Below are 7,975 nucleotides of genomic sequence, written 5' to 3'. Positions count from 1 at the left end.
CCTTGGGTGACGATCCTGGCAGGTACTTAAGTGTCCCCCTTGATGCCTATTTTGAAAGCGAGAACTATTGGACTTTGCAGACGGGAGAGATACGGGGGAGACCAGAGAAGTGAACAGAGGACAGCCTCTCAATGTTTGCTAGCAAGGTCTTTTTTATCAGTATACTCTGATATGTACTAATCCAAGTACTGTATTGTTCACGTCTAAGCGTTAATAGGCTACGCATGATTTTCGCGGTATTTATATTTACTTCTGAATGGGATAGGTGCAGCAGGACGAATTTGTTAGGAGGATAAACGAAGGGGGGCTGGAAGTAGGACACCTGTTTTTACGGCAATTTGTGAAACAGTTTCTCTTGTTTCTGGTTGTCACCGATCATTTCACCCGCACGGTGTGCCAAGTGGACTTGGCCGCGTGCTACCAGACTTTGTTGTGTCCGCCAAAAATGCTTCAGGGAGCATTTCCGGTTACTGCATAAAGAAAATGCAGCAAGTGCTCGTTTTCTGACAATGCGTTTCTCCAACGAATATTTCTGTGAAGTAAACGAAAAAAAACCTGTGCCAGACCTTGTGCGATGTTTTTCGACAGTGGAGGCCCAGGCACTGACGTTTTAAAAAGTGTCAAGAAAATGCAGATGCCTTCAGGATCGAAGGCTCCTTCTCAAGCTACATGTGGGAAGGTTATTGTTTATGAAGGTTTCAGAGACAAGGGATCTCTTTCTACTGTGCGGATCGCATTATTTAATTTTCAAGCAACCAGAAACAATAGACCATGTTTTCGTACACCGCTGGGAAGATGTATAGTTAAGGACGTATTACAAAATATAATAAAGAAAAATTTTCTATTACACTCACACGGCATTTGCTAATTACGTGTAGGCAATGAAGGCGGGGTACTGTTTCATTTAATTATGCTGTATATGGCGCTCGAGAATGGCAGATTACCAGCTAGATCCGGAAGCCAGACGTGCTCGAATTTACTTTCGTGAAAGTATGCATTGCTTTGCGTCAATCTGAAAAGAGACATCAGATATTCCTGACTGGCACTCAAGAGTACAGCCCTTACTACTTCTGAGGTAATTTTAATTTTATGAAACGAACCTGTGGCTGGGGCTGACCACAACGTCGTCAATATACAGATATATATTGGCCTGAGTGACTTCCTTGCACCGGTTCTTGAGCATGAAACGACCACCTCAACCATGACGTAATCATGCAAGGAAGTCGCATGCTACTGCGCACACTTCTTGCTTGCACAATGACCTCAAAGATGAACCTATTCAAAGGAAGACGCGTTGTTCACGCCACAAAAACAAAAACAATTCGAGATACCAGTTGACTAAAAGCTTTATTAAGTAACGTCAAGATTGAGAGCCAGGAGTTTGGGATCGGCACACTAACAAACGAACACGTCATTGATAATTACAACTTAGAGCATTCCTGTAGTCCACAGAAACTTAAAAAGTCATTTACAATGCCGTTATTAGCATTTGAGCATTCAGGGTGAGAATACGTAATAAAAATATGCCTGCAATTTCAAAAATGATGTTCTGCAAATATTGTTTGAGCATGATGCAGGATAAAAAAACATATTGAAAATATGTCCCCCTCCTCCCTTTAAAAAGGTCATGCTGTAAGACTTTCTTAAAGGCACCCATTTCATACGTCAGACGGATTAATAAATCCAGCAGGCAACCGGGGTGAAGTCGCTTCTTCCTTATGGGCGTCAAGGCGTGGCCACCACAGAAGGGAGCGTCGTACCTGCACACAAGGAATGGAAAAAAATGATTGTAGGGGGCACTTAAGCTTCGCTTTAAGGGTATCACGCCATAGCGTTAATGGGTTGTCGCCCGTATGTTTGGAATTGGCCATTCTCCACTTTCAATTCTTAAGTCTCTGGGAGTCCGCATACCACTCCTGGCGCAGTGGCGGGGCCGTTGAGCGATGTGCCACTGCCCTGCGATGGCAGGTGCTGCCACCTGCGAGGGGCTTGTGACCCCCAAATTGCTGTTCTCGAGCAACCTCTCGCTAACAATCATTAATTTAACTGCCACCAGCTGCCGTGGTTAGTTTGGTCACAAACCAGTGGACAGGCTGTGATAGCGTCAAAAGGCCACGTGACCCAGGTGGCCCAACTATGTTGCTTCTGCGGGGATTCTTCGCTCACGACGCCGACACCGACAATGCCGAAGGCGACGACGGCGACACCGGATTTTCTCCACAACTGGAGAGTTCAAATAGTATAGACACCTAATTTTGGTTGCTTGTTTTCTGGTGTACAATGATGCGGAAGACACTACTATTCGTGAATCACCATGTGGTATTCGCCTATGACCACTAAATAATTTGTAATCGAATTTTTCTGCCATGCAGTTTCGGTTTCAACAGCCGAACGACCGTTGTGACGTCAAAGTGTGGCTATGCGTCACACGAGGCATGGAAAAACTTCGATATAATCGCTGCTTCATCGTTTTAATTCATTGCTGTGCTGAAGCCAACCTTCCTCAAGAGTCGCAATGGCAACGAATGTAGAAGCAGCGATTATATAGCAGTTTTTTCATGCCTGAAGTGACCTTTAACCACATTTTGATGTCACAGTCATCGTTCGGCAGAACCGAAAAATCACGGGAAAGAAATGCGATTATACATTATTTAGCGGTTGTAGCAGAATACCACGTGGTAATCACTGTATAATAATGTATTATGCATCATCACAAATAAGAAAACAAGGTCTCTATACACTCTTAACGCTGTCGGGATAAAATCGAAGCCACTCGTTTTCGGGGAAGAAAAAAAATTATGGGATTGAAATGCTGCCGATAGTATGATAAAGCTTATCGCGCAAAACAACAAGCCCCCGGCACAATGAAATAGCACCCTAACCAAAGCAAACACTTAGATTTTTATGGCTCTACACTGGTGGGAAATTTCAAACGAAAACGATATGGAAGAACAAGTAAGCACGTTAGGCGGTGTTCACACACAGGAGGTAAGCCTCTCCATGTGGTGGCAAATCTGTATCACATGATGGCAACGTCGCATGCTTCCCTCAATTTCAACTCGTAGACACGTGCAAGTTGCTCCTTGCGGATATTAGATGCTAATCTTGCTATTTTTACTATGCCCGGTACAGCAAGTGCCAAAGCTCCGAAAAGTCTCAGTGCGGTTTGGTCACAGAAACTTCTGCCTCCATGTTAAAGCGATTTGATGCATCATACCCAACAATTCTGTACTAAAGTATTTTAAAACGAGAACCAGCTTACGAAAGCACGCTTGCCGCAATATTCCCCACTTGTTTGATTATGCGCTGATAACATGAGCTACGAGAATTTCGTACTATTTTGTTGTTGTGCTTTAACATACATTGCATATCTCTTTTCTATCTGTCGCTAGGCTTATTACTTTGTTTTTTTTTTCATGTGTTCATGTAATTTTGCTATGTACTGCATTTTTTTATTCATATCATCCGGCCCATTCTGTTAAAAAGTGTTAAAAATGTGGCGCCCTCATTACACAATGCCCTACGAGCCTTTAAGGTATTTCAAAATTTCAAATAAATAAATAAAAATCATAAATCTGAAAACAATGTAACTATACTGGGCTAGCCTCGTTCCTGCACTAGGTGACCTACTCCTGGCTTCTTCATGACAGGCGTCTTCGAACTAAGCTCGATAACGCCGCGAGCGTTGTTAAAGTCGGCTGTTACTTCGATTACTTTAGTTTTCTATCGCACTGGTAACGCTCAGCAAACTGCTGCCATTTTTTGCGTATTTTATAATGGACTTAATAACTTACAACTGACTACGGAGCTTCCGACTTACAGTAAACTCAGGTTTTAGATGTGTAGTAGGATAAAAGTTAAGAAACTGGGAGTGGATTTCGCTGGGCCACGATCAGCGGCGTCCTGTATTACTCCGCTAGCCAATGACACCAGATAAGAAAATGAGTTTTCTAATGTTTCATTTCATTAAACAGGCCAGGAGCCAAAATTCCTGACCTTGTATAACTTTTTGTTCTGAAGAGCTTTTTGTTAAGATAAAAAGAAAAGCTTTAAGAACGGACTACTTTTCGTCCTATAGTCGGATACAAGTTAAGTCTGCAGTGAAGCTCCGTCCACATTTAGGGCCGCCGCACAAAATTCCTCCGTGACGAAAATAGTCCGTTCTTAAAGCTTGTCTTTTTATCTTAACAAAAAGCTCTTCAGAACAATAGGTTATACAAGGTCAGAAATTTTGGCTCCTGGCCTGTTTAATGAAATGAAACTTTAAAAAACTCATTTTGTTAGCGGTTGTCATTGGCTATAGCGGAGTAATACAGGACGCCGCTGATCGTAGCCCAGTGACATCCACTCCTGGTTTCTTGAGTTGTATCCTACTACACATCTAAAACCTGAGTTTACTGTAAGTCGGAAGCTCCGTAGTCAGTTGTAAGTTATTAGACACTTTTAGTTGGCCGTACGTAACGGGCTTACGTACGCAACGCTCACTACGTTGCGTACGGTACGAATGGCGCGTTCATCACACTTTTAATTAGCCGTACGTTAGCGTCCTTCCGAGTGGACGTACCAAGCGCACCCTAAAATTCTCCGCTGTGCTTCTCCGCGCCATCTGGCGCAAGAAATGACAACTGATGTTTGAAAAGTTCTTGACATCGGCCAAGCCAAGCCTCTAGCCAATCCTCCTCCAGCCGTTCTCGCTGTTTTGTTACTGTAGTTTTGCTTGCTTCAGGTTGTGATCCTCGTGTGCTCCGCGACTGCCACAGCAGCTATCGAAATGCCGAGAAGCATTTTACTGGTAACGAAGCTGGCTGCATCGCAAGTATTTTTTTTTTGTTCCAAGGAAAACTATGCAAGCAGAAGAAAATGAAATAATTGACTAAAAGCTAGAGAAGTGCTCCGCCAGGTGTCGTTGCTACGATGTAAACACGGTTAGGCCTACAGCTTGAAAATCGCCAAATTATTGGAAAAACAGGGGCTAGTTATCGCTTATACTTCTGCGTGTAGGCGAGAGTGTGCAAAATAAAAGCAAACCGCTACCATTTGAGCGAGCTATACCGTCGGAGAATGCAGCGGCGACATGTATTTATTTCGAAGCGGGCGAGCTGGGCGCCGCCATCTTGTCAACGCAACCCGTAACGTGCCCGTAGCGCACGCACGCAACGACACGATGCGTGCGTACGTACGCAAGCGGCCCAGCGGTACGGAACGTTCTGCGCATGCGCACTCGCGACCCGCAACGTTCCTGCGTGCGTAACGCCATTCCGTACGGCCAACTAAAAGTGTCTATTAAGTCCAGTATGAATACGCAAAAAATGGCAGCAGTTTGCTGAGCGTTAAGATAAAAAGAAAAGCTTTAAGAACGGACTACTTTTCGTCATGGAGGAATTTTGTGCGGCGGCCCTAAATGTGGACGGAGCTTCACTGCAGACTTATTTATTTATTTATTTATTTGAAATACTGCGGACCATGCATGGTCCTAGCAGGAGGGGCACATTCAAACACTCTTCAATACAAAAAATGACAAGCATATGCATAGAGAAAAAATAATAAGTCAGACAATCAATCAGAATTGAACATATAGACAGGCATCGCATCGCAATACAAAACAAACAAAACTCATGAAATAAAGAGATGACGTTCCAACTCTGCTACAAAATTGCTGGACAGAAAAATATGAGAAGGTAATGCATTCCATTCGGATACAGTTCTAGGGAAGTAACTATTTTTAAATGTGTTTGTGCGGGCGAAAATTGGTGCCAGTGAGTGTTCCTGCGTATGCCTGGTTCTTCTTGTAAAATGAGCTTCTTGTAAAATGTAACTTGTATCCGACTATAGGACTTGTAATTTCTAGCGAACATGTGTGTTGGATGTACTCACCACGGTCTCTGAAGAGCTTTCTGCCCTTTAAGTCGGCCCAGTCGAGTTTTGTTAAGCGTGGGATCGCAAATACATGCGCAAAGGCCGCGTTGCATAGGTTATTTGCGCATGAAAGGAAAACCAGTTTCCACGCAAGAGTCATGAGGCTCATCGCTGCAGGACATCCCATGAAAGTTTTGTCGAAAATAATCGAGCCGATGAGCCGTATGTGGTGTTTTATGTTTATTTTTGCACAAACTACAGTTGATAAGCGAGAAAACAATTTCCGCTCTCAGAAATGGTTTTAATGGGCAAGTGATTTCATAAAAATATGCCTTTGTTACACGTACTGTTTTGGCTTCCCAATGCGAGCGATTCTTGTGATGAACCCTAAGGGGATATTGCGGGTTTAACTTGCTACCATGTCCCCAACAGGAGATATAAGTTTACTCTTTACTACCGGAAAGTTAATCGGGACGAGGGTACATACAGCAGATCAGAATGTCAGGTAGTGCTCGCATGCATCAACAAAGCTACATTGATAAATATAGATTACTTGATCCCGCGATTAGCGTTTTTGTCGCCGACACAAGTTCCAACAAAAATACTCCTTTCCTGACATGCTGCACAGCTAAGCCTTAGGTACACTGAGCTGACCCTTACTGCGAGCAGCAATTGCATTGACAAAATCGGCAACTGCTTCCAGACCACCTGCCTTTATGAAGTTGAGGTACATTTCTAAAAGAATGGTCTATAAGTGGCTAGTTTTTTCAAGGACTTAGCATTATTACTTCCAAGCTCCTTCCCCTTTCCTTGTGTTCTCGCAGACAAAGCTTATGAGACCCATTTTCTGTGGGCACTGGCTTCAATTTTTAAGTTACACAAACCTACAGACTATGCTTAGTGACAATCATTGAACTGGAACTACATGCACTGCTGAAGACCAAAGGCTCACTAACTTATGCATAAAGCATGACTTGTCTCGTCACTGTTGTCACCACAGTGGTTGACGCCGTCGCATGTTAAATTGCTTGAGATGCAGAAGCCGTTGAGGCACTCAAAGTCCCGGCACTGGAGACCTGTAAGCAAAAATATTTCCAGCTGCTAAAACAGCTACAACAAAAATTCAACAGCAGTGGTCTAACAAGTATATCACTTGATGCATGCTACAAATTAAATGAAGGTAAGCCTTATATTAAGAAAAACTTCCTTGCGGTATAGTTACCTGAGGTTCAGGAGGTCATAAACACCTCGTCTAACGACAAAAAATAACAACTGCAAATAAAAAGGTTTATGTGCACTGTTAACATCATATTGCTGCATTTGTATTGGGATACACTGCTGCACTACTCTCTGGCTACGATAACACTGCTGTTGTGCACAGATGCAAACAGCACAATCAAGTGTGTTGTGTGAGACTTTCGTGCACCTCACAACATTTTCATCACGATAGCATTGGGCTTCTCAGCAAGTTCATATCACAGTGCCCTTCGGTGTAACTTGCTCTAGACGACTGTTTCTCACCACGAGGTCGGTTGTCCTTGTAGGCAGTGATGATCAGCCTGAAGCCATTTCCTTGTGGGCTCGAGTCGTTCGTATTGTACTTGAGGGTCACAAAGTTCGTTTGTGTAAAGATGGTCCCCACATCCGAGTGGGTTCTCCCACATGAAAGATCCGCTTGTGACCACAAGGAATATGTTGACCGAATCTCACAATCTGGCACCAGAGAAAATTGGACTCTTGTTCCCCTCAATAGTTACCATGTTGCACGCGAAAAATTTACTTGCGATGTATTGATGTATGATCCTGAGCAAAATATGACATACGTATGCGCAATTCAACAACTTTTCCTCAGCAACTCCCAAAATAAGCAGCATGATGCATTCATACATTTTAAAGTTCATGAGCAGAATTTTGTGTCAGTGCACTTTTGCGTTGTGTTTAACAGGATTAGAATTCTTGAATAAAACACCTGAATATGCAGCCGGCTCAGTCCTAATAGCAGCCAAGCATTCGAAATTTTAATATAGTGCCCTTTACCATGCAGGGTAATAGCTAAGAATAATATTATTTTTTTTCCTTTATCGAGATGAAAACTGTTGGGCCATGGATGTAATAAGAG

General features: G+C 43.2%; 1 long non-coding RNA gene across 1 annotated transcript; it reads right to left on the bottom strand.

Moving 5' to 3' along the window:
- Nucleotides 1-1,330: 1,330 nt before the first annotated feature.
- LOC149336325 (uncharacterized) lies at nucleotides 1,331-7,549 on the bottom strand. Its single transcript, XR_016284561.1, has 3 exons — nucleotides 7,378-7,549; nucleotides 6,813-6,932; nucleotides 1,331-1,760 (listed from the first exon to the last, which is right to left on the bottom strand). It is a non-coding gene; the product is annotated as an uncharacterized LOC149336325 (long non-coding RNA).
- Nucleotides 7,550-7,975: the final 426 nt, after the last annotated feature.

Source organism: Amblyomma mixtum, chromosome 7 (assembly GCF_055824585.1).
Source record: "Amblyomma mixtum isolate Tamu chromosome 7, ASM5582458v1, whole genome shotgun sequence".
NCBI lineage: Eukaryota > Metazoa > Arthropoda > Arachnida > Ixodida > Ixodidae > Amblyomma > Amblyomma mixtum.
This window is presented reverse-complemented; position numbering and strand designations above follow the sequence as displayed.